Below are 27,901 nucleotides of genomic sequence, written 5' to 3' on the forward strand. Positions count from 1 at the left end.
CCTGGAACGCCCCCAGCCACGCCCCTTTCCAGCCACTCCGTGCTCCACTTGCGAGCGCGAGGACGGGGCTATTCCACGCTGCCTCTGAGGCAGCGTGGAAGTGGAGGGAGGTCAGTTTTCCAGGAACCAACATCAGAGAGCAGGCTCCGAGGTCGGTTCCTGGAAAACACCACATCCTATGGCCATCTAGCCGCTGTCTAGTGGCCACTAGATTGCTCCCTCCATGTCTTGTTTTAATCAATTTGAATTGGTTCTGCAAGTCACCTTGAGTGCCATTTTTTGGTAGAAAGGCAGGGTACAAATAAATAAACCTAAATCCTATCAGAAAATGATCTGCCCATGATAACAGAGTCTTTTCAAACTCCCCCACCTCCAGATCACATTCATGTATTTGTTTCAGCCAAGATATCAATGAATATAAGTGAAGAGAACTTGCTACGCAACATCTAAATCGGTAACAAAAATGTTAAGCTGCTAGAAGAAATATTTTTGAGAATATATTGGAAAGAAACATGGATCCTTCTACTGGTGAGCGAGGAAATGAGATATTTGATTAGAAGCAAATCATTTATTCCCACGAGGTCTCTCATCTAGGACACCTGCTGGGCGTCAGCAATAGAATCGCATCATATAGAGTTGCTGGCAGAGGGCTGAACATACTATCTAGGGTAAATGGATCAGTCTATTTCTGGTCCATGTCAGTTTCACATGTGTTCATTCATATGACTATCCCACCCCATTTCTGTATTAATCTGCAACATTTTTAAAATCTGAATGAAAATCCATATTTAAAACACATATTTTTGAACTTATTTTCTCACAAAATAGGCATTTACAAATGTATCTTATCTCAATTCATGCATTTATAAACATATCCAAAATATGCATTTTAAAACATATTTCAATGCTTTTTTGAGCTGATAATTGCACTTGCAAAATCCAGTGAAGTGCAAATTACATTCCAATATGCACATTAGTTTTGGAGGTGTGTATCAGTCCAGTTCACATCAGAAAAATTGAATTCGTCCCTATTATCCAGTCACTGCTGTATGGCGACTGAGACCGGGGTGCTGATGAGGGGACTGTAGAGGCAGAGGGCTGCACAGTGCATTTTCCCACAGTGGGGCTAGCAAAGGCCACCAAATGTACACACCAATGACACTATTAGCCCATGATGGACACTTGTGGTCACTCTTTGGGCATACAGCCTGGACCATACATCTCCAAAGAACTCCAGCCTATTTCCTTTCTCTGCTGCAGCCAAATTATGCCCTCCAGTTTAAGGCTGGGACACCTCAGTCACCATGTAACAGTGGGCAGGTAATACGGTCACCCCCACAGGTCACACTGACTGTGCAAGTACTATAGGCTAGACAAACTATGGTGCAAACTACTGCAACAAACTCCTGTAGATACGAGGGATAACTTAGCAGGGTCTGTGCAATATGTACAGCATACTGCTTTGTTTTAATGTCAAGGGTAACTGCGTAAGCCTGGGGCATCTCAGTTCAGTCAACTGCTCGCAGTCTGCCATGAGGATATTTTAAATATGATAAACAACAGAAATAAACAAGAAGCCTCCACATTTTACATTTGCTAACAAACATGTTTTGAAAACTAGTTTGTTTTTTTCCTGGCTCCGGACGTGAAATATTCATACTGGAATAACAGATGGTGTGCCATCAGGCTTCCTACAAATGGATACCTTCAGTGTATAATTAAAGTTAATTAAAGAGGCAAACATGACTTTTTTCATTAGAATACTGCTCAGAACAAATAGGAGGTTTACACATTATGGCCAAGTCTGCATGCGACAGCCATGGAGTACAGTAGCCAAATGGGAGCAGAAGTTCATGCAAACAGCTTCTCCGTTGGGGAGCAGGACAGAAATGCCCTGACAGTTGCCCACACACTTCTGAATGAGGGTAGAGCCGCTAATGGATTCACAGCCTGGATGTATACAGACCTCAGTAACGATAAGGGCCTAATGAACACAGGCATCACGGGGCAACATGAATTAACTGCTATTGTACTGTGCGCTGAACCCTTTGCAATGCCGGTTTTCACAGGCAATCGTGTTGTGTGGCACAGGCGCTGTAGGCATGGACACTATGTATTATGACACATAGTCAGGCCTACAAGCCCACGTGTCAAAAACAGTCTGCTACTGTCTGGCTCAGGCCATGTTTCCACAGCAATGGAAGGGTGAAGCAAATGAAGGAATACCGGAGTTTTCATGGAATTGGCATGGCTCCACACAGGGCTCCATGAAGGACTGCACTGCACCATTATAAGTCACTGACAGAAACATACTTCTGGGTGGGCTGGGCTGGGCTGGGGGAATTGGAAGTGAACATCATCCAGCTGGCAGGGGCTGCTCAACCAATAAGAGAGGCTCCTCCCTCCAGGTTCTACTCCCCTTAAGCAATCTCAGGAACAAGCCTGATTGACCACAACGGGAGATACTTCTGAGCAGACTTCCCAGTGACCAGTGACCCATTACACCCATTTTTTTCCTTTCCCTCTAAATACCAGGCTACCGCATTAGCAGGCACCCCTGAATAAATGCACTATCACGTGATAGCGCAGATGTGTGATAGTGCATTTTTGGGAACAAGTCTCATTGACCACAACAGGACTCAGCAGGCGCCCCTGAACTAATGTGCTATCGCGCAATAGCACAAATGCGTGTTAGTGCTATTTTGTGATAGTGAGATACTGACATAGAGGGTATGCATACTGATGGAAGAACTGTGCAATGGTGTTCTAATGAGATAGCACCTTAGCGTGCAAAACGGAAGCTGAACTTTGAAGCTTGCGAAACGGGACCGAAGGACACAAAGGAATATTAGCCATGGATCCTCCCCACGTGTAGTTCTGGGGAAGCGACCTAAGATAAACCTGATTTTCAGGCTGTAGTGGGAGTATTTGCTTGCCCGCGATAGCACACTTATATGCACTAGTGATCTAGCGCTTATTTTCAATGTTTTTTAAAAAAAAGTTGGTCCCTTGGCATCCTGCTCCAAAGCGGCATTGGAACTTCCAAAGAAGAGGGAAGTAAAGGGTTGGGTCAGTGAGGTCACAGGCAGGTGTGTGACATACCCCCATGGGCAGGGCTATGATACCAATGCAAGTGATGGAACACACCCCAACAGGACTGTAACCAAGCCGAAGTAAAGAGGAAAAGTCGGACTATAACCAGTCTCAGAAGAACCGGTTTTTCCTTGATGAATACCGGGACGCCTGCTGCATGGTCACGATGACATGTAAACCGTGCAACCTCCACACGCAGTCAGGTTGGAGTGAATCGCTGGTGGAAACACATGCTCAGTTGACTCCAAGGCACAAGGGCCTGAATATGTGGTGTGCACTAGAATGGCACTATCTCATACTTTGCCCTTGGCTTGTACCCACTAATGAAGTGATAGAGGTAAAAGAAAGGAACCGTGTCACATACTCTGCGGGCTAATTCTCATGTCTGCACATTCACCTTTGTGTTGATTTTTAAAAATCTGCATGGTGCTCTTACTATGAATATCCAAAGCACAATACAACATCTTACTTCACTGTTATACTTCTCTATTATGCTGCTAAGGAAAAATAGTCACTTGGTAGCATTGCCCATGGCAGAATAAAGTAATTTCTAAAAATGCTACCATGCTTTCCACATTCACTTTCCTGTACGTGCAGATTCTGTGCATATACCTACATTATTTTTAAAGGAAACAGGCCACATTAAGGTAGATAGTTTTGCATTTCATTCAGAGATAAGGACACTCTGCTTTTAGGCTTTTTCTAATTTTTAGGCTAAATTCTGATAGGTATGCACTATGAACTGGTCACCTCCGGTGTACATTCCACTGTCAATGCCCTTCAGTCCTGGTATGTAAATCACTGATACTAAGCTCAAAAGGCACACCCATGTGCCTTTTCTATACTAATCCCACTAAAAACATCCAAACTTCATCTCATCTGAAATGTCAGTTTGAGATTTAACTGCAAATCTGTGAGGGTGAAATAGTTTGTACTGAACCAGCGCCTTCCATTCATCTCAGTGATACTGATTTAATACCATCCCTTGTCAATTCAAACTATTAAAAGCCACGCAGAGCACAATACAGCACAGTGACAAGAAATGGCTCTCTATAACATGGAGAGCATATATTACTTTTCCTGCCATATTATGGACATCCTTTCCCCTGACCCTTTAAAAAAACTAATATCAAGGAGTTAGCCACAAATGATTATACAGCTTGGTTATAACAAACATAGCTTAGAAGTAAAACATGAGCCAGGTGGTAAATCAAAACCACATTGACAGTCGAGGTTCTCTGACCTGTAGGTCAGATACAGTAGCAAAAATGAAAGACTACCCTGTACAATTCTCATGGTATGAGAATAACCAGGTTCGAAACAGAGGAGCTTTTTCAGTATTGTTGATTTTGTTTTAGGAAGGCATCTCGCACAAAGTATGCACAAATACAAGCCAACGCTTTACCTGATCATGACTCCATAACAACATTCACAGGTGTTCGGGGGTTTTTTTTTCAGCTACCAAGTGGTGAATTTTGAGACTCGGGGTTGATGTGCAGCTTTGCCTGTTTGTTGTGACGGTCTAGCATCGAAGGGCACAACAAGTGGAAAGTTATGGAATCTACTGTTAACGCAGTGAACCTGAAGCTGTTAATTGCAGGGCCAGGAATAAGGAATGTGTGGAATGCAGACTAAAACAGCCTAAAAGTTACGAAGGGCTTGGTCAGGTGACCAGAAAAAGCCTAAAAGCAGAGTGGCCTTATCTCTGAATGAAAGCCTCTGTTCTTGGGACAAAATACAGAAAAAGCCTGTTCAGCTTGAGTTCCTGTTGTTTTTAGTGGATAAAAGAGAGCTCTCTCTTGGTGGAAAACTATCCTCTCCTGGGATAGAGCCCCAGTGAGTTTGCAAAGTTGTGTGTGCACGTTTGGTTCTTTGAAAGAGAGCAAATGGATTAAACTACTATGGAAAAGACATTCTTTCTCCAAAGAATAAAACTGCTCATGAATACAAATTGGGCTTGAAGCTGTCTGTAGACGTCTAGGTCTGTTTATCATAAACACCTCCTCAGTACCTTTGTGCACTTGAATAAGAATGTTTCATCATACATATGCAACTGAGAGGGTCTCTACACTACAGATTTCAACTGGTTTAATCGTCATTTCCTCTATACCAGGGGATCCTGGGAACTGTAGTTCTGTGAGGAGAATGGGTCCAGATCTCTAAAAGGGAATTCTCAATGCCCTCATCAAATTACAATTCCCATGATTTTTAGGAGAAACCATGGCAACTAAACTGGTCTCAAGCTAACATAGGTATGTAGTGTAGATATTTCCAAAGTCATGCATTATCCTCATTTCCCAGAAGCCTTTCTGCTTGCTCTGGCTATATAAAAACATTAAAGGAGCAATCCTATGCATATTTAGACAGAAAAAGCCCCTACAATTCCCAGCACGCACCAACTAGCATGCTGGCTGAAGGAATGCTGGGTGTTGTAGGACTTTCCTCTGTCTAAACATACAGAGGATTGCACCATAAGAAGCTTTTGATCATTGTTTTCCTACCAATATGGTACTGACTGAGGATTGCCAACTTTTGATTTCAAAAATCCTGGTGCCTGGTGAAGGATGGTGTCTAGGACTGTTCAGGGGAGAGGGAAGCAGACTAAAAGACTCTAATGCAGGAGGACAGGACCTCAGACCCATCAGCCAGATCCGGCCCTCCTGAGGGCCCAATCCAAGATTCTCCAGATGGACATGCCCTTCTACTTCCCCTAGCCCCAGCCCCATTCCTCTGAGGGCCTGGTGGTTTCCTGGCTTTTGTGCAGCTTCTTCCCATTCTAAAATGTTTAAATGCTGCTCCTAAGGCTTAGTTACTGGCAGTAACAGCCTTAGGCTAAAATATGCTAGTATTTTTTGTATTTCAGTGCCCCCGCCCCCCCCACTAAAACACAGCCCCCAAAAGCTTCTCCAAAACTGGATTCGGCCCTCGAGCTACAAGCGGTTCCCCATCTCTGCTCTAATGGGAGGAGATTCAAGAATTAATAGCAAAAGCTTCCCCTTTCCGTCTGTGGTTGGTTGTGGTAGATACTGTGAGTGTGAAAGACCTAGTATGGTGTGAAAGAACCGAATAGGGAGGGCTATGTGCAGAGCCAGCATCAAGGGTAGGCTTGATTGGGCACCTGTCAAGGGCCCACACCCCAGCAGGGGCCCACCAACAACAGCCCCCTGGAGTTGTTCCTCCTCTTTACCACTGCAACCTACTTGTTCATCTGCCTCTCACTCTGATCCAGACCATGGTGGTGGTGAGCAGGAGGAGCAGTAGATGCTACTGCCTACTTGCTCTCTGCCTGTCAAGCAAACAAGTTGTGGCAATGGTGAGAAAGAGGATGAGGACCAATAGCAGCTGGTGTCAGTGTCAGTCAGAAGGTAGACTTACTGAGGGAGAGGACCCATTGAGAATGTCTTGCCCAAAGGCCCTCAAAAATCTGCAGCTGGCACTAGCTATATGCGAGAACAAGTCCTATAGCTGCTGCTGCTACAATCAAGTTGCTATGTTGCTCTACCGCCACCTACCACACTCAGCTCAACAGAACCTGTTGGGCAGACAGCTATGGAAGAAACACCTTATGCACCCTACAGTCTATCTCACAGCAGTGTGTGAAATGGTGGCCTTGGGCCGAACTCAACAACCACCATGGACTGCACAGTACAACCTGAGGATGAGGTCACTAGAGTGACCTCATCCGAAGACAGCTTTCGCTATTGAGTGGTATAGAAATAAATAAATAAATAAATAAATAAATATACTGTGCCAAGTGCGAAGTTACTACATTCCGGATGAGGTCACTAGAGTTCCAAGTAGCTACTGTGGCATGTATGTATGTATTACAGTTATATCCCACCTTTTTTTCCTCCTTAAGGAACCCAAGGTGGTGTACATAATCCTCCTCCTCTCCATTTTATCCTCACAACAACAACAACGCTGTGAGGTAGGTTGGGCTGAGAGTCTGTGACTAGCCCAAAGTCACCCAGTGAGCTTCCTTGGCCAAGTGGGGATTAGAACCTGGTTCTCCCGGCTCCCAGGCCAACACTCTAGCCACTACACCACGCTGGCGTGGATTGCTTTCTGCTAGCTTACCAGCTAAGACTGGTACATCAGCTGAAACCCATCAGACCAGATTAGAGTCCTGTGATGTGCGGTATGTCAGGAAATGGCAGTTATTTCAAAACACAGCCATGATACCATTTATTGAGACTGGGTGATGGACACACATCTCGCTGGTACTGAAACAGCTCTGCAAGCTCCTGGTCCATTCCCAGACACAAGGAAAAGTGCGGGGGCTTGATTTTTAAACTCTACAAAGCTTGGGATCTGGATAAGAGAAGGAACAGCTACTCCTACCCACCCATGCACTCAGGTAATCTCTGGAGGATTTGCTGACTTTCACTCAAAAAATTCCAGCTTTATGTATGTATGTATGTATGTATCTCTCTCTCTCTCTCCCTCCAGTTCAAAATTCTAGCTTTTCCACACACAGAAATCTGGCAACTGGCCCAGAGGTTAAAAGCAAACAAACAAAAAAACGAAAAGCGACAATGGGCCGGATTCTGTTTCTATGGCAACCATATTCTGGGACTAAGTTGGGAGAGAAATGGTCAAGACCACTGTGAAAATATTAGAGTGGGGCAACTTTAGGCCTTTTATCTCTAGCAGCTGAAACCAGGGCCAAGCTATATGTTATGACAAAGCAGCTTTAGGGCCCCAATCCAGAATGTGCTCCCTGATCAGGGCCCTGCATTGATGTCCTGTCAAAAATCCACCCACTGCTATTTGCCCCTGAAGGTACTGTTTACCAAAGGTTCCCTGTTGCCTCCACTTTTTCTTCAAATTAAAGTGGCCAGTTTAAGCATGCATTTTAAAAGTATGATTTGTAACATGTAGTTTGGTCCTAAGGAGTTTATTTCAAACTTCACAAACTATTCTAAAAACAGAAGCAGTGCAAAATCTAAACTTCTTTAAGAATGCCAAAGACTATCAGTGATCCGTTTCAATCATATTCATTTTCTGAGAAGACCACATCACCAACAAATCATGCTCTACCCAATCTCACAAAAAGACAAATAACCAGGCTATTATAAAGAAGCGCTCTCTGGTTGGTGGGATTAATATTCCTGCCTACACCTGGCATTTAGGAGAAAATAAACCATCACCTGGATGCCTAAATGTCTAGCACTTGAGGGCATCTGGGAGGCAGTGCACTAGCACAGTAAGCAATTGATCTGTCAAGCACTGAAGTGTTTTTGTTGGGCATTTCATTACAGAAACAAAGGGTGAGAATAACTATCCCGTGCCCCACTCCATGCTAACCCCACAATTCAGAATGAGAGATATCTGATGATAATGACTTTGAGAAGGGTGGTTTGAGTTTGAAACAGGGACAGAGATGTTTCTCTGGGCCCAGTGCGTAGTATGGGAATGTCTGATGCTGCAGCATTGCTGAAGCTAACTTAGTATGGAGCTAATCACTCTCTTGGATGGGAAACCAGTTGGAGCCATGTGTAAGAGTACAATGATTGTAACTATTTTCATACACACACATACATACACCTTTCCCTTTCGACCACAGTACTAACCAACAGTTATACATTAATAGCATGCTGTAGCGAGCTTTTTCATATTTCTAACTTGTATTGCAAATTAGAACAAATTCCCTTTGAAACACTATACACTTTTCACAATGCAGACCTATGCATATCTACTCAGAAGTTCCACTAACTTCAATGGGACTTACTCCTTTGTTCAGTCTTAAGCATTATGTGTTAGCAGCATCACTGATGCAATGAATATGGACTTGAGCACGCTCCAGGAGAGAGCGGAGGATAGGAAGGCCTGGCATGCTATGGTCCATGGGGTCACAAAGAATTGGACACGACTGAATGACTGAACAACAACAACAAGCATCATGTGTAGAAATGAATGCATGGAGGCAGGGGCAGCATTGTAGCAGAATGTTCCAACCCTGACCTGCATTTGTTTGAACAACTGAAACTAGCATAATTTCCTTTCTATACAGAATAATGCCTGAAGAGTACTTCAGTACTGTTGTCTATGCTATTTTTGCACATACCAGCTTTGTGTATACTATTTCTCTGTAATGTTGCCACTAAGGCCAAACAATATTATTTTCCCATGAAAGCATATGCAGACATCATTATTTTAAAATAAATTACTGAAAATACTCATGCATTTGCTCCCTACATACTTTGCATGGAGTGAAATGGGATATTTCTCATATATCTTCAAGGAACTGGAGTATTAGTACTGATAAGCAGAAGAGGTGTAGGGGAGGTAATGTGCTGTCTCAGAAACATTCCACAATAGATATATAGCTGATTAATACACATTATCAGTAAATGGGAAGAAATAGTATATAATATTAGTAGCAATAGTAGCAGTAAAGTTTGTATCCTGCCTTTCCACCAAATATAGAAAATGGACCAAAATTCTGGACGTAACCAATTTTGTTATCTGTTTATTTAACTGCTGCTATACTGCCCTTCAATCAAACATTTCCAAAGTGTCCACAAAACACAATAAAACATGATAACACAATGAACAAGAGTAAAGGCAGTGTTAAAAACAATTTGTTGTATCCAATGTTAGTTTAACGTAAGTGCCATTCATTTCAATGGATCTACTCTAAGGACTACTAACTTTGAATATAACCTAACCAGAACAAAAATAGAGAATACATCAGAGGTGAAAAGCCAAGGAAAATAGCAAGGTCTTTGGTTGACACCTCAAAGATATTAGCATAGGTGCCAGATGAGCCTCCCTGGTGAAAAAGAGTTCCACAGATGTGGTAGCACAGATGCGGTATCACAACCAGAAAGGCTCTCTGCCCCATTGCCACCTACCTCACTCCAGACAGCAGAGACACCAAGAGGAGTGCCTCTGAGGAAGATCTTCATGCAGCCTTCCCCAACCTGGTGTCCTCTAGATGTACTGCGATACAAGTCTCATCACCCCCCAAAAGATGGCCGTTGGCGTAGTCCAGGAGTGCGCAACCAGTTTTAGGTGGGGGACCGAATTGCCCCACACCATGCTTATGGGGTCAGCGTGTGCCACATGAAAACTGCACACCACTCCTCCCAGTGCCTGTAGATTCTCCAGCTTCGCATGGTGTGCATCGTCTTCAGCTAAACGATTTGTCTGGGAAGAGCAGCCGCTTCTCCCAGTGCTGTCCGAGTCCTCCACTGCCTGCATCCCTGCTGTTATCTCCAATGACATGCCAAGCCCTGCCCCAAGGAGGCTTTAAGGTACTAGGTTGGGGAAAGCTCTCTTAAGTGTATTGGTAGGTTAATCTGGGAGAATAGGGCCTTAAAGGTAAGCAACACCACTATGCATAGTGCTGGGAAATGGACTGGAAGCCAGTAATCTTTAAGTAGTTATGAGATGGCTAGATAGCATCACTGATGCAATGAATACGGACTTGAGCATGCTCTGGAAGAGAGCACAGGACAGGAAGGCCTGGCGTGCTATGGTCCATCGGGTCACGAAGAGTCGGACACGACTGAACGACTGAACAACAACAAGCCTAGTGGCTGTGTTTTGAACACAAACAAATGCAAGGAGAACTCTCCTCATGCAACAGGGCCTTCCTTCCTTCCTTCCTTCCTTCCTTCCCCTCTTCACTACAGCCCTCTGCACTCCCTGAAAAGTCATTCCTGAGAGCAGGGCGGCATTCCCCAGCCCAGTGCCCACCAGATGTTTTGGATTTCAACTCCCATCATCCCTGACCATTGGTTATACTGATGGGAGTTGCAGTCCAAAACATCTGGACAGCACCAAGTTGGGGAAGACCAGGGTAGAGGTTGTACTGCTGTTAACATATTTATTGAAAACCATCTTGTGAGGGCATGTGCTAAAAAGCAGGATAGAAGTAAATAAAATAAAATAAAATAAGGATGTGGTGTGAGAGCCTGCAGTGGAAGGAGGAATCAGTGGAAACAGAAACAGTGGAAGTAATTTCTGCATGTGAAAGAATAGGGTTGGCTCCAAGTCAATTGTTTTTTTCTCCAGTGTTATGCACAGTTTATGCGCAGTTTACACTATCTATTCTCTCTGTCAAACTAATTGTTTCATTACATTTTGGATGTTAAAAAAAAATTTCAGCATCCTTGGACCCAAATTAGGCAAAATTATTAACGTTTTGAGACACACACTCTTAAACTGGGAGAGTGCAAAAACTAGTTTTAGGTCTGTGCCTTTAAAGGCAACAACAACAAAAAACAATATTTCATGAAGAATTCTGGGCCCAAGGACAGCAGGGCTACTGGCTACACAAACTGAGGAAAAAAGTAGTTTCCAGACAGTGGAATGAAACACAGTACAATACAGTCTCACCTAATTGCTTATTTTTTCTGATGCTGAAAACAAATATCTAAATCTACATTCAGAAATACATGAACTAAGGATGGACAAATCTACCCATTTCTGTTTCTCTCAGTTTCTTGTTTTTTTCATTGTAAACTCAGTTCATTCTGGACATTGAGATTTTTGTTTTTTAAATTTGCATGAAAATTCATAAGCATTTTTGTGCACATCTGTCATAAGACATGCATTTTGTATGCATTTTGCCTAATATACACATTTTTTGCAAGCAATTTTCCTAATATAATACATTTTTGAAATTATTTCTCCAAGTATAGACATTTTATATCCATTTGATTGGAGAACTCCATTGCAAAATCTGGAGAAGTGTGGATTTTGAAGGGTAACTGAGTTTTGGTTTGCAAAGTGGTCTCAAAGTGTGGAATTAGGTAGGTTTGCATTAAAATGTGAATTGAACTAATTTCTCCTCCATCCCTAACACAAACTACTTACGTTTATACTGAATACTTTGCTTAAAGCCGGTCTAAATCAATTGAACTAGAAACATATGTTCCCTCAGACATTTGGGAAACCTCAGCTTTGAGTACCAGAAATTTTCTCATTCTGAATATAAAGTATATTATTTTCATCCTTGCTCTCTTTGGTTATAACATGTTTATCATCCTTATCATCTAGATCAATAGTAGTTACATAATTTCAAAATATATATTTGGGGTCACATTGTCACAGAATCAGAGAGTATTTTTTAATACTAATTGTAGAATTAATAGAATCTCCTTGGTAACTTTTCAACAATGTTCACAGGTTTGTTTTTCAGTGAAACAAAAGGATTAAAGATTATTTTGAAAGAGCATCTTTTTTTCACAAAGCATGTATGGTCTACTGCAGTTCCCATGGGATCAGACGCATACATTGAAACTCTTCCCACAAAACAGCCATTGTTTCTTAGATGCCTCTCAGTCTCTTTCTGTCAGGACAGGCTTCTGCCCTTCATTTTAACGAAAAAGCCCATTGACGGCATGGCCAAGCAAAGATGCCTACTGCAACCAAAGTATTCTGGGAAGTTATTAAACAGCAAGTTGTCCTGCAGATTTGATACTTTGCACTTGTAAATTCACATCTGACCTCATATATTCAGGCTGCTTATAGTTAATAAAGTCATGCACTCTAACATTAAGTTCAATGGGACTTGCTTCTTAGCTAAGTGTTTATAGGATTGTATTCATATGGATTTTTATACAAATAACATCATATTCTTCTAAGGTGCCCGTGGATTCTACTTTACAGAGGACTGTCCTCAGTTTGAAAGTATCCTCTGTTTGAAATACTGTCCAGTCCAAGTCTGGTTTAAAGATAAAGAAATATAAGATGGGAGAGCAGGGGCCTTGAAGTTGCCTATCAACAGTTCGCACTTGGGCAACAGGCTGAGGTCACCTGTTCACAGTCTTCCCCACTACGGTGTGATAGATTGGATTTCAATTTAAATTATAGTAATGATTTCTAACTTTGCATCTATACTTATAAACTACCATACACAAATTTTATGAAAATCTGTGCCCTCTTTTTTGATGATGTGGAAGTGGCCAGGCTATTTTCAGCTATAGCTCTCCATGAGATGGAACATTTCTAAAATAGGAAATCTTAACAGATTCCTTAATATACTTTGAAGAGAAAAAAGAATTATAGCTTAAAACAAGTTAGTATAGAGATGGCCCTCTTATACTGCATTTATTTATTTATTTATTTATTTATTTATTTCTATACCGCCCAATAGCCGAAGCTCTCTGGGCGGTTCACAAAAATTAAAACCAAACAGTACACAATAAAACAATTTAAAATATATAGAACATTAAAGCCACAATATAACAATACAACCACAATAAAACCTAGCAGCAGTGCAAGAATTTAAAATACAGATTTAAAACAGCAAAGCTAAAAGTCTAGAAAGCTAAAATGCTAAAATGCCTGGGAAAATAAAAAGGTCTTCACCTGGTGCCGAAAGGAATACAGTGTAGGTGCCAGGCGAGCCTCACTAGGGAGCTCATTCCAGAGCCGGGGTGACACAGCAGAAAAAGCCCTCCTCCTAGTAGCCACCCGCCTCACTTCCTTTGGCCAGGGCTCACGGAGAAGGGCTGCTGACGATGATCTTAAGGTCCAGGCAGGCACATATGGGAGGAGGCGATCCTTCAGGTAACCTGGCCCCAAGCCGTTAAGGGCTTTGAATGTTAACACCAGCACTTTGAATTGGGCCCGGAAATGGACTGGCAGCCAGTGCAGCTGGAAAAGTACTGGCGTAATATGAGCTCGCTGGCCAGTCCGTTAACAATCTTGCTGCCCTATTTTGGACCAGCTGAAGTTTCCGGACCGTTTTCAAAGGCAGCCCCACATATAACACATTGCAGTAATCCAGACAAGAAGTTATCAGAGCATGGATAACTGTAGCTAGGCTATCTCTGTCCAGATAAGGGCGTAGTTGGTATACCAGCCTAAGCTGATAAAAAGTGCTCTGTGCCACTGAGTTCACCTGTGCCTCAAGTGACAGTTCTGGATCCAAGAGCACCCCCAAACTACGAATGTGATCCTTTAGGGGGAGTGCAACCCCCTCCAGAACAGGTTGAATATCACCTAGCCGGGCAGACGAACCACCCACTAACAGTACCTCCGTCTTGTCTGGATTGAGTTTCAGTTTATTGGCCCTCATCCAGTCCATTACTGTGCCCAGGCACTGATTCAGAACAGCCACTGCCTCACCTGGTTTTGATGAGAAAGAGAGGTAGAGCTGGGTGTCATCCGCATATTGATGGCACCTCAGCCCACACCTCCGGATAACCTCCCCCAGTGGTTTCATGTAGATGTTAAACAGCATAGGGGATAAAATAGAGCCCTGTGGAACCCCATGGCACAATTGCCATGGCACAGAGCAATAATCCCCCAGCACCACCTTCTGGAATCGGCCATCCAAGTAGGAGCGGAACCACTGTAGTGCAGTGCCTCCAACTCCCAACCCAGACAACCTATCCAGAAGGATACCATGGTCGATGGTATCAAAAGCCGCTGAGAGGTCCAGGAGAATCAACAGGGTCACACTCCCCCATCCCTCTCCTGGCAGAGGTCATCCCACAGGGCGACCAAGGCAGTTTCCATTCCAAAACCAGGCCTGAAGCCCGATTGAAATGGATCTAGATAATCTGTTTCATTCAACAGTGCCTGGAGCTGTCCTACAACCACCCGCTCAAGCACCTTGCCCAGGAAGGGGATGTTGTCCACTGGCCTATTATTAACATCCTCTGGGTCCAGTTTAGGCTTTTTCAGGAGTGGTCTAATTACCGCCTCTTTTAAAGAGGCAGGCACCACTCCCTCTCTCAAGGAGGAATTTACAACCTCCTGGACCCAGCCAGACATCCCCTCCTTGTTTGATTTAATAAGCCATGAAGAGCAAGGGTCAAGCACACAAGTGGTCGATTGGACTTGGCCAAGCACCTTGTCCGCATCCTCAGGCCTCAGTAACTGAAACTCATCCAATAAAACTGGACCAGATGGTGCTCTGAACGCCTCTACCAATGGAACTGCATTAATCGTGGTGTCCAACTCATGACGAAATCAAGCGACTTTATCTTCAAAGTGCCATGCAAACTCGTCACAGCGTGCCACCGAGGGTTCCACCATCTCTCGCCCGGGCCCAGAATGTAACAAGCCGCGAACCACTTGGAAAATCTCTGCTGGATGACACTGAGAAGATGCAATGCTGGTGGAAAACAACCATCTCTTTTCCATCCTCACCGCCACAGAGTAGGCTTGTCTTACCTGTGTTCGGTCAGACTCAGCACGAGTTTTCCTCCACCTGCATTCTAGCCATCTCCCCTCTTGCTTCATTGCCCTCAGCTCAGGTGTATACCAAGGAGCTGGCCAGGCTCTGCTCAGAGGGAGAGGGCGCTTGGGCGCGATCGTGTCAACCGCCCGAGTCATCTCTGCATTCCACAGAGAGACCTGGGCTTTGACAGGAGCACCAGCCATACCAGCAGGAAAATCCCCCAGAGCCCTCTGGAATCCATCAGAATCCATTAATCTCTGGGGGCAGACCATTTTAATAGGTCCCCCACCCTCGCAGAGGGGGAAGGCTGCCAGGAGTCTAAACCTCAGCAGGAAGTGATCTGACCATGACAAAGGGACAGATGTTAATTCCTCCACTTTCAGATCACCATCCTCCTGCCCAGTTGAGAAAACCAGATCAAGCGTGTGTCCTTTTATATGCATTGGGCCAATGACATGTTGGGACAGCCCCATGGTTGTCATGGAGGCCATGAAGTCCTGAGCCGCCCTGGATACAGCGGCCTTGGCATGGAAGTTGAGATCCCCCAGGACCATCATCCTAGGGGTCCTCAACACCAAGTCCGAGACCACCTCCGTCAGCTCAGGCAGGGAGTCTGATGGGCAGCGGGGTGGGCGGTACACCAACAGAATCCCTAATCTGTCCCAGGTACCCAACACAAGATACAAGCACTCAAGATCTGCACTCGAATGAGAAGGAAGCCTGGAGAGGGAGATTGAATTCCTATAGACCACGGCAACCCCCCCTCCCCAACCCTCAAGTCAGTGTTTGGTGCTGCACCGAGTACCCAGGGGGGCACAGCTGGGAGAGAGTGACCCCTCCCAGTTCCCCCACCCAGGTCTCAGTAATACATATTATGTATTAATATGTGCAAATCAACATCATGGCCTTATGTGTGATTAATACTTATATTCATGCAGAAGGCTTAAACCCAAAGGCCACATGGGAATCTGGGCTGCTTTGGAGCTGGTCTTCCAGCTGTAGTCCTTTCCCCTTTCATACTGCCACCAGGTGTCTCCTAAAATTCTAGGCACCTTCAGGAGCAGCCTCTGACACAGCTCATGGCTACGGTTGGAAAAGGAAATTGGGAGAATCTACAGTATGGAAGAGTTTCTTTCAGTCTCAGCCTACAGCTTGGTATTACGGTCTGGCTTCTGGTGTGGCCAGCTTGAAGGGCTGCCTTCTCCCACTCCTGCATGGCACATTGAATTTGTCACGAGGCCTTGCTCTGTATCTTACAAGCTTCTGGCTGGAGTGTAGGATAGGATCTTTTTAGCTGTGGTGCACAGATTGTGGAACTACCTCCCCTGGAAAGACCATTCTTAATAGTCTTTTTTTGTTTCACCAGACTTTAGTTCTGGTTGAATTTTTGTTCTCTGTGAAGTCTTTTTGTCTTTAATTTTAGTTTGCTGTTTTTAATGTTTCTTTATTATTGTATGTTTGATCTTACTATTTGTTTTTAATTATTGTAAGCTGCCCATTTTTAGATAAACCAAATAAGATAAAAAAAGTTTGCTTTCAAAAAATACGGCATTCCAGGGACAGGTATGGGCAGAACTGGTGGAGCCAGTATGGTGACAAGCACCGCCTAGAAAATGTAGATTTACCACCTTTAGAGAATGCACTATTGGTTACACAGCAAAATACACCTTTACTGGTTGGGCCAGTATAAATATTGGCTGGCTGGTAAGCCTACCTCTTTCTGAATTATCCAGCTTCAGTTTCCAGTGGAGTTCCATTGGCAGGAGAGTTTGACTTCACAAGAACAAAAGGACTCATCTAGTCTAACGAAAGGTTTCAGTTGTAGGTTCCAGCTTTGTAACTCTGATCAATTATAGGAAAAAACAAACGGTTAAATATGGATGCTTAATCTAGATAATGCTTCTTACAAGAATATAGTTTTTTCTTTCTGAACAACAAATTATAAACTTCACCCAGCATTGTTAAATGAAAATGAATCTTTATATTTTTCAGTATATGGATAGTTAATTTGATAATCATAATTATAAAGCCAGATAATTATATAGCCAGAAACAGAAGCAAAAACATGCATAGAACTGCCTTAGTTTTACAACCATTAAAACAAAAATATGGCCAATACAAGGGACCAGTTATGGACAGCTTCCACTTGCTGTTGTCCTACTCAATTCAGGTGTGTCAGGTGGTGACAGAGGGGGTGAATAGCACAATTATATTTTATAATTTTTCATTTTGCAGTATTTCTGCACTGAGTCTTCCACCTCATATTAATTCTTCTATAAGGAGCTGGAAGTTAGGTGCTGCAGCACTGTCAAAACATACGTATATAAGGTTGCAATCCTAGGCACACTTTCCTGGGAGTAAGTCTAATTGAACTCCATGTAACTTACTTCTGATTAGACACACAAAGTATTGTTCTGTAAGTTTGCAATCTTCTGCACACCACCCTGCGAGTAAGCCTCATTGATCACAGTGGGACTTGGTCCAACTAAACATGCATAGAATACTGCTGTTAGTTATTACTTCTTCTCATAATATTCAGTGCATTAATACTTGGGTGAGCCAAAACGATTCTATGGATGTTACAGATGTAATGCAAAACTTGATCTCCGTTCAAACTAGGAGACAGACCAGCAAACCTGAATGAAACATCCCAGAGATGCCTGAATTAAGAATGTGATAGTTCAACTCAAAATATCAAAATCAATTGACTGCGACCCTCAGAACCCACAGTGAATACAACAATAAAGCATTCTGTCAATGCTCTTTAGTTCTGTCTCAGTAACAGTCAACTGGGCATCTATTAAAGAAATTGTGCAACATGACAATGATATTTTTGTTCTCCTGAACTGAAGTTGTTCCCAAATTAATGCTACCATGGTAGAGCACTTTGTAAACAAAGGTGGTGAGAGATAAATACAGTGCCCTAGAGCCTTGAAGAGAAATTAAGAACAATGAAAAAATGTATACACACACACACAGTGAAACACCAAGATCCAAACAGAACCTGCTTTTGCTTTCAGTAGCATGTCAAACTAATTTATAACATATTCACCACACCTATAAAATAATAATCACACATGTAACACAGCGAATTCACACATCTGTAGCACATCCATATCTAATGTAATCTTCCAAACTGCTACAACTTTAAGGTTACATTTTATGCTGCTTCAGAAATCAACTTCAGTGTTTTGACATGCAGCCATTCTCCCCCATGCACGCAATTAATTATTCATTGCTGAAAAAGTGAATATGAATGCATATTGGTTTAAGTTTATAGTTATTCATTACCTCACAGAAAGGGGGGAGGAAAACCCCTCTGAAAAGCATTAATAATTGAAGACAAAATAGTCGGCCTTTGGAGGAATTCTGATAAAATCCATTACAACTGTCAAGAGTCCCCCTGCCAACCCCCTGCCTCTGGTATGTGAGGCTGCTGGTTCAGTGCTCTGCCTTGCCAAACCAACCGTACAGTCTATTCAGTTACCCTGGAGTTGTCATGTGGAATCAAGCAAACAAATATCTTCTCTCCATTTCCCCCTAACTCCGCCACTTGAAAACCAGATTAATTGGTTGCAAAACCTGGGGTCTGAGTTTAAAAAAAAGAAAGAAGAAAAAGCAGTGATGTTGATTTGCACATTTTTAATCTCTCCGTTTATAATAGATTGTTAGTATAGTATAGATTTTTAAAACAAAAAATTCTAAAAGGGGATGAGCGGTTCTCTGTTCAGTTAATGAATAAACTGCAAAATGTAGCAAAGAGCATTTAGAAGTTAATAGACATCACAGGGCCTCTTATCAAGGAAAGGAAAGTTCGGAATAGTTTTAGGAAGAAGGTGGAGAGGCCACAAAAAATACTTACCAGTATTGCACAAAATCCCCATTTAAAACTAAAAATGTTATATGGCTTTATGGAAACACATGTTCCCTGAATATGGGAAACTACTTGCATGCCAAATTGCTCTAATAGGACTGGCTCCAGGGGGTAGAAACGCTGGGGCATCCAAGAAGATCTAAGGCAATATGTGGGAATATACATGCTTGAGGTCAGAGTCAGTATGAGTATATGTACCACCTCTTCAAGGTTAAGGGGCTCACTGTGTGTGCCTTAATCAAGCCCTTTTTTATACAATGCGAAAAAAAGAGGTAATGCATTGCCAAAAAACAGGATAAAGATTTTCATATGCTTATTAAAATGTGCATATTGCATATACATAAGCATACTGCATAAGCATATTGCATATGCTTATTAATATGCTTATTAATATGTATATGTTTCAAATTTAGAAAAAAAATACTTTGATTTAAATAGAAATCCAACATATCTCATCATAGTGGAGGAAAGTGTGACCAGGTTACCTGTGTGCCTGCTCAATCGGCTGCTCAGATATTAACTGTTGATGGGCAACTTCAAGGCCCCTTCTCCCTCTTATGAGTTCTTATGGTTCCTTATCTTTAAGCCTGACTTGGACTGGACAGTCCTTCAAATAGAGGACACTTTCAAACAGAGGACTGTCCTTTGTAAAATAGGACACCTGGCCATCCTATCAAAGCCCTCTGCCCTCCCATTTCTGGAGCTGAGCCCTAATTTGAACAGTCTGAATGTTCCCTGTCATGCCTCCTCATCAACATTTGTCCTCTCCATTTAGCTTGCTCAATTGTTCCACTTATTAAGTACCCTACAGTCATCAAACAATACACTTTGTTACCAAAACAGAGGATAAGCAGGAGATGAATATACTGAAAGCATGCAGGTGAAGGAATTGAGTTCCTCAAATTAAGGGGAAAAATAGTATGTGGCTCTCCAAAGTACTGGTGTACTCCAAAGTACTGGGTTGGATCCAGACTAAGTGACTAACTTAAGTCCCACTGTTTTCAATGGGACTAAAGTGTGACTAACATAGTCTGATTCCAAACTATTGCTTTTTTCTTTTGTTTCTGATAGGAAATAAAAGCCAGAGCATCCAAAAGCAATGGAAACCGATTCTCCTCTTGATTCAAATTATTACTGTTAAGTATTAAGTATTAAGAAATAGCAGCTTTGGGGGCAGGGGGAAGGACGATCTTTCTCAGGGGGAACTTTTAAACTCTTCCTCCTCAGCCCATGCAGTCTCAGTGCTTCCCCCCCCCCAATACTGTTTACATTTTTTAAATGTGCATGTTAATTGTATTCACACAATTAATGTCACATCGAGTTTGGCCCTTAGACTGTAGTTTAGGCCCTGAGTCAGTCAGATATATAAGCACCTGCCTAACACTCCAGTTGAAATGAATGGGTCTTAGAAGTGCTTAACGTTGGTTGGATGGTGCCCATTTAGGCTAAATATAGACACAGTCTCTTGGCCCCATTTTTGTACAATATCTCTTTTGTTTGTACTGCTCAGGAATTAGAATACTTGCTAGCAGGCAAATTATGATAATTACTTGGTCTGTTGCATCCTTTGCCTGAGCAGGTAGCAAAATGAGGGAACAATCTGTGAACATTAATGCAGGCTGCTGAGATGTTCAATATTGGGAATATTAAGATTCTGAAACGCTTCCTTATACCAAGTTGGATATGACTAATAAATAAATCAGTTATGCTTTGTGTATTAGCTCATATAGTTTAGGCATACTAAACATAAAATATTTGCATATTTGTTTTATGATGGATTTGCAATTGCTTATGGCTAAAGAAAATAGTTAAATTAAATGAATCCTCCCGTCTCAGAAAGGATATAGAGCTGGGGAAGGTGCAAAAAAAGGGCACCAAAAGGATCAAGGAGTTCGAACCGCACAGTGGAGCCAAGGCTTGCAGGGACAAAGCACTGGCACTTTTTTATTACCAGGGACGTGGACGTAAACTGCCGCCGCTGCCAACCCTGCTCCCAGAATTCTGTGTTCCCTCAGAGCTTAGCTGCAATAGTTTGTACTAAACATATTGCAAGCTCTGCTATGGAATGCAATGAAAAGTGTAATCTGTGGACTCTCTGCTCCAGGAATTTCTGGATAAAACTGATTATCTAGATCCATTTCAATCTCACTTCAGGCCTGGCTATGGGCCAGACACTACTTTGGTAATCTTGGCGCACAATCTATAGCAGGAAGTGAATAGGGGCAGTGTGTCCCTGTTCTGCTTGACCTTTCAGCAGTTTTCAATACCATCGACCATGGCATCCTTCTGAGGCATCTGAGGTGGGACTGGGAGGCACTGTTATATGGTGGCTCCAGTCCTTTTTGGAGGGGCAATCTCAGAAGGTGGTGCTGGTGGATTCCTGTTCAATGCCATGGCTGTTGGTCTGTAGTATCATTCGGGGTTCAATCTTATCCTCCATGCTATTTAACATATACATGGAACCGTTAGGAGAGATTGTCTGGTGACACCAATATGCGGATGACATCCAACTCTCCTTTCCACCTAAATCCAAGGAAGCTGTTCTGGTTCTAAATCAGTGCCTGATATTGGTATGATGACTGGATGAGGGCAAATTGAAGCATAATCCAGACAAGACAGAGGTACTTTTGGTCATTCGAAAGGCAGAACAGAGAATAGGAATTCAACCTGTGCTGGATGGGGTTACACTCCCCCTGGAGACTCAGACTTGCAGTTTGGGTATAGTCTTGGACTCGGCTCTGAACCTTGGATGCCCAGGTCTTGGTAGTGACCACAAGGGATCAGATATCTGCTCTGTCCATGGTCACACATGCCTTAGTTATATTGTGTTTAGACTACTGTAACCTACTCTACATGGGCTGCCTTTGAAAACTGTTCAGAAACTTCTACCGGTCCAGAATGCTGCCACCAGATTGTTGACTGGGGCCCGTTACAGGGAGCACATGACTCCTTTGTTACAACAGCTTCACTGGCTACCGGTCTGTTTCCAGGCAGAGTTCAAAGTGCTGGTTATAACCTATAAAGGCCTATGCAGGTTGGGACCAGGCTACCTGAAAGACAGCCTTCTGCCATACAAGCCTACCTGGTTCTTAATATCATCTGGAGAGGCTCTTCTTTTGAAACTGCCACCTTCAGAGGTGCATTTGGTGGTGACCCAAGAGAGGGCCTTTTTGGTGGCCACTCCCAGGCTGTAGAACTCCTTCCCAAGGGAGGGTAAGTCTGGTCCCTCTCTGGTCCCTGGGCCTGCTGGGTTGGGTGCTATTTTTGATTTTGATTTGTAATTGTTATGTCTTTATTTTAATGTAATGCTTTATCATTCTAATCAATTTTAATTGTGCCTGTAAGCCACCTTGAGTGCCATTTTTTGGTAGAAATGTGGGGTACAAATACAATACAATACAATACATATCTCATAGATCTCATAGAAATATAGGGTTGGAAGGGGCCTACAAGACCATCAAGTCCAACCCCTGCTCAATGCAGGAAGCCTGATTCCCAGGCAGTCTCCCATCCAATAAGTGAAATAAGCACCCTAAAAAGCAATGGGAAAGGGTTATTCAAAGGTTACTAGAGGATCTTGACAAACTAGACAAAAAACCAAACAGGAAGAGGGCAGTATTCAATATTGTGCTGTGCTTTTGCTGTTTCTGTTGTGCCAGTGGTATCCACCACTAGTGTAATAGAAAGTAGCGCTCCCTAAAACAACCCTGGAAATGAGTGGAAACGCTTCTTTCCAGAACAGGACAGGTCTGACCTGCCCTGTTCTGGAAACTAGTGTTTCAGTGTGTTTCAGTTTGCTTTAGGATCCACTAGCTTCCCATTAAGTTAGCAATAGGTACCGCTAACTTGTTGGCAGTGTTGGATACTGCCCAATAAGAAAACCTGTAGGATATTAATGGCTACACAAAGTGAGCTTCAAGTTGCTGAGATGGACAACATCTGGATATCATTAATTTAGGGTGCAATCCTATGCATGTTTAGTCAGAAAAAAGTTCTACAACTCCCAGCATGCCCCAACCAGTCATGCTGGCTGTTACAGGGCTTCTTTCTTTCTAAACATACATAGGATTGTGCCCTAAGCAAGCTAGGCAATAATATGAATTTGGTAATAAGAACTCTGAACTGTTAGTGAAAGCCCTGAAGGCTTCATCCTGAATATCAAAGATGAAAAGGTGAAATATTTTATCACCAGCCAATTTCTGAATTAAAATAAAGATAACCATGGGCAATCTGAAACATGGCAAAGCCCCAGGAAGCAACAGACTCACTGGCCAGTTTTATAAATTGTTTAGTCCTGATCCACTACTGAAAGTAGCTCTTTAATGAAATTCTAGATCAGGTAGAATACCAGAAGCATGGAAACAAGCCCACTTAGTAGTAAGTGGAAAAATACTGCTGTCAAGAATGAGGGTAGTAGAAGCCATGATGGCCCAACAACCCTACCTTCCAGGGTTGTTGGGGCAACAATCCCCACAACTGCACTTGGCATTTCAATTCCCTCGGACCTCGCTGTTTACAATCCTCCCAGCCCCAACAACCATATATAGACTTGGAAGTCAGTACTTCCTTCATCTGGTAAAGTGGGTCCATGAAAGTTTATGCCATAATGAATATATTAGCCTTAAAGGTGCTACATGACTATTGTTATTTATTGCTGTGTGTAATCACAATGTATACAATTATCACTATTAAAATCGTGCTAGAAGTAGTTATAGATGATTTTACTTAGCACTTATATAGCACTTTAGTGCATGTTCAAAGCACTTTGCACACATTATCTTCTTGTTATCTTTGCAAAAGCCCTCTAAGATAGGTCAGCATTATCATCACTATGTTGGAAGGAGATGAGAGGAAAGGGAGAAGCTTGCCAAAGGTAACTAGTGAGTTCAAGGCAGAGGTGAAATACAAACCATGGATTTAGCTATGTTACAGCAGCTCTTATGAAATGGCATGTTCTGGTTTACGGCATACAGTTAGAAAGTCAATTTAAAACAAGTATTCTTTTCTTTGTTGGCTAGCCTTCCCTTCATTATCTTGCTTCCTTTAGAGGCAGCTTTATGTTCTACTGTATGCTAATTGTTACAGAGACAGCCAGTTGGCTCACTAAACTGGTAGTATAGGAGAAGCTGTAGCTCAGTGGCCAAGCACACGTTTTGTATGCTCAGAGTCTCAGGCTCAATCCCAGAATTTCCAGGAAGGGTTGGGTAAGACATCTACCTGGAATTCCAGAGAGCTGCTGCCATCAGCGTAGACAGCAGTGAGCTAGATGGACCAATGGTCTGATGCAGCAGCAGGCCGCTTCTATCTCAGGTTCTCAGAGACAAATATGCACATTGACTTTTTCCTCTAGAAAAACAAGGCTTAAACTTGAACAAGACTCACTGAAATGAGACAGAATATGGATTCGGTCCATGTTAATTTCGTTTATGCATTATTATAATCTCAAGCCCTTTGGAAGTTTTTTTTTAACCCTTGTGGTTCTTCAGCAGAGGTGGCAACCAAGGCTACAATCGGGGCAGTTTTTATTCAAAGTTTACTGAGAGCCACATTATGTGTAATGGGTGGTAGAATTCAGCGCTATAGGGTTTTAGACTGCAGATGAGGAGGGGTACAAAAGTGTAAAAGCTCCCTGCATACAGTAAACTAGCGCTATCAACTTCTCTCTCTCTCTCTCTCTCTCTCTCTGTATAGTATTCAGATACTTTCCATAGGCAAACATTTTTTAAAAGTGATATATTGATCGATTATATTTCTTAGCTTGTCTTTGCCTGAAGGCAGTTAAGGCGGTGTACATCATATTGATTTATAATAAACTATAAATAAAGCAGATATTTTAAAACACAATTGAAAACTATAATTTTAAAATACAATTCCCCACCTGCAATTTGAAGTGGTACAATTCAGAACTCTACTACCTGACTCCTTGTAGAATGTTGATCCAACTCTGGGTTAGCCGGGTGTATGGATAAGAAAAAAATAATAATTTTCCAGTGTTCATACAACAAAGTCAAGTGGTGGCAAAATGTTAAAACTGTATAAGTACCACATTTACCTGTTGGTGTTTCCCTTCACCATCGTGCAAACATAACAATTGATGTTAATGGATAGGCTGCAAACGTAACTAGTCATTTAGTTGGAAGACCATGTTACATATTTTAATTATCAGCCTGCATGGATTGCTAATTGAGCTGCATATTTTATTGGCCAGGAGACATGCCTTTTTATGTCGCTGCTGTTACCAATCCAGGGAGCTTTGCTAATTGAGTTGCATACTTGATGAACTCTGGAGCACTCTGTGCTAATTGAAGGGAACTGCATAACTCAGCTTTTGAGCGCCTAGGTGCTGTTTTGACCTCAGTGAAGTATGAGGAGCAGTTGGAGTTGTGCTATTTGAGATACATACTTCACTACCTGAGTACTTGACCAGTTCAGCTGCATTCTTCTCAAAGAAGAATGTTGCCTACTTTTCTTAGAGTATTTCAAAAGCTTTAGAAGTTACACTGAGGACTACCTTGCCTTGAACAAATACTTCCAAGTACATCTAAGGTAAGTACTACAACTTAATTCAATTTTAAAGGAAGGCTACTTCTGCTGTATAACTAATGCCTGATGATCTCTGGTGCAGCTACTCCAGATATCAAAGAAATTCTTCATGCAAAACTATTTGGGGAGGGGCCGTAGCTTACTGGTAGAGCATACAGGTAGAACATGACTTGCATACAGAAGGTTCCAGATTCAATCCCTGGCATTTCTAGTTAAAAGGAGCAGATAGCAGGTGATGGGGAAGATGTCTGCCTGAGACCCTAGGAAGCATTTGCTTTAGAAGGTAGACAATACAGGGATAGATGGACAAATATACTGACGTGATATAAGGCAACTTTCTACATTCTTATTACAAAAATGGGCAGAGGGCAGCTGGGAATGGAACAAGAGCAATTCCTCCTCATGAGAGCAATACCCTCATTGTAAGTCTGTCATCACGCCCACATTGATCTTGGCCCAGCATATGGGAATCAGGAGACTAAGGAGTGGTCAAGGTCCGTTTGTCTTTAATAAAGCTGAAATGGAGATTCACCAAAAATTAAAATTTGGTAGTATTTTAGAATTCAAATTTGAATTTTTTTAATGTTGTGTATTTTCAAATTTTGTGGTGGAAATTTGACCTTGAGAAAGACAGTGCAACTGTAACCTGAGGATCAGTGATTAAAACGATTATGTTAATGATTAACTTGAAAAATGCAGTGATTTTATACTTTGTTAAACATCCTAAATCTAACAAAATTCATAATTTCTAGTACTGAAAATGTCCAAACGAAGTCAATATGAATTGAAAATCTGGCAGCCAAAGGGTTGTATCCAATGTTATCTAACATACGTCCAATTTATTTCAGTGGGTCTACTCTAGGCAATGGTGTGGAGAAGGAAATTTTCCAATGCTTTATTTTTCTGCTGAAAATGTTCCATTTCATAAATTCATTGGACATACATTCATACAAATACAACATTAGGCAAGCCTGGCAGTTTCAAAGTTGCAATTAATGTCTTTCAGGTGGTTTTCCTCAGCAAGTATGTGAGATAATACATATATGTTCTTGAAATGTAAGTATGTCTCAGAGTGAAATGGAAATAATAGTGACAGTGAAACTGAAGGTGCCTGGCAACATTAGTGGAAGAGAGTTGAACTCTGTTGAAATAGATTAATGGTTTTCAGTATATCATGCACAGTTCTTTGGGTTGCTAACATTTATTAGTGTGTCAACAATTTTCAGTGCCTTTCTTTTTCTTAAATATATGGGAAGTACATCCTATTATCTTTAAATGTTTACAAATATTCCAATAAAAATATCCTCATAATATATCATCTAAGTATGGCTGACCAGGGAATACTGGGAGTCATAGGACTTTTTTCTGTCTAAACCTGCATAGGATTGTGCCCTAAGTGTGCTTTAATTTTTTCCCTTATTTCAGGTCAAATACTTGCGGTGTTTGGGGACAAAAAATTATCACGGGGTCCTTTTTATCTTTGCTGTTTGCTAATTACAAGTAAAATAAACATGCTAAATTAGATCTCTAGGGCACAGGTGGGCAACTTGTGGCTCTCCAGATCTTTTGGCCTACAGCTCCCATCAGCTCTACCCGGAATAGGCAATAGTACGGGATGATGGGAGTTGTAGGCCAAAACCTCTGAAGGGCTACAAGTCTAGGGCATCAGAACATTTTCCAATGCAAACTGAAAACTTTCCTATGCAAATAGCCCTATGCAAATGAACCTAATTTGTATTGGAAAATTTTCCAATCCAAAATTTTCCTGAAAACCTTCGTCACTGACTCTAAGTAGAACTAACACTTGATATGACATCAGGTTTTAATCAAGAAAATTGACTAGTTATATATGAGTCAAAGAAGGAAAACATCTATTGTAACTCCTTTTTATAGAAAATGCATGATCTTTTCCTGAAGATTGGAAAGAAAAATATTGTGCTTATGTAAATATGGGTTATATTTTGAAATGTTTTCAGTAATCATATGTAATACTTGTGTATTAATAATATACAATAGTAACGTTTGAAAAAAAGGCATTTATAATATGCTTTTTCTCTTCCACTTTCTGTTCTTGTGTGAAGGATGAAGGTGTGCATATCCCCCATAAGGATATCAGTGAGGATATGAGGATATCTTCCTGGTGGTGACATGTGCATCTTCCTTCCCTTGCAAGAAGCTCAGAAGCAGCAAGATAAAAAACATGAGAAAAAATGCTTCCATATCTTAAACAGCCCTTTAAATAATAA

The 27,901-nt window shown here is 42.0% G+C and overlaps 1 protein-coding gene across 2 annotated transcripts in view; it reads right to left on the reverse strand.

Annotated features, from left to right (window-relative positions):
• VEPH1 (ventricular zone expressed PH domain containing 1) overlaps positions 1–27,901 on the reverse strand; it is a 250,480-nt gene that overhangs the window by 194,285 nt on the left and 28,294 nt on the right. For both annotated transcript variants that reach the window (XM_084847341.1, XM_084847342.1), the window contains exon 2: positions 16,953–17,080. The gene's annotated coding sequence lies outside the window, so the exon portion shown is untranslated. The remainder of the gene's footprint in view (positions 1–16,952; positions 17,081–27,901) is intronic.

Source organism: Heloderma suspectum, chromosome 3 (assembly GCF_057233095.1).
Source record: "Heloderma suspectum isolate Gila_16-S chromosome 3, 16-S_ref, whole genome shotgun sequence".
Lineage (NCBI taxonomy): Eukaryota > Metazoa > Chordata > Lepidosauria > Squamata > Helodermatidae > Heloderma > Heloderma suspectum.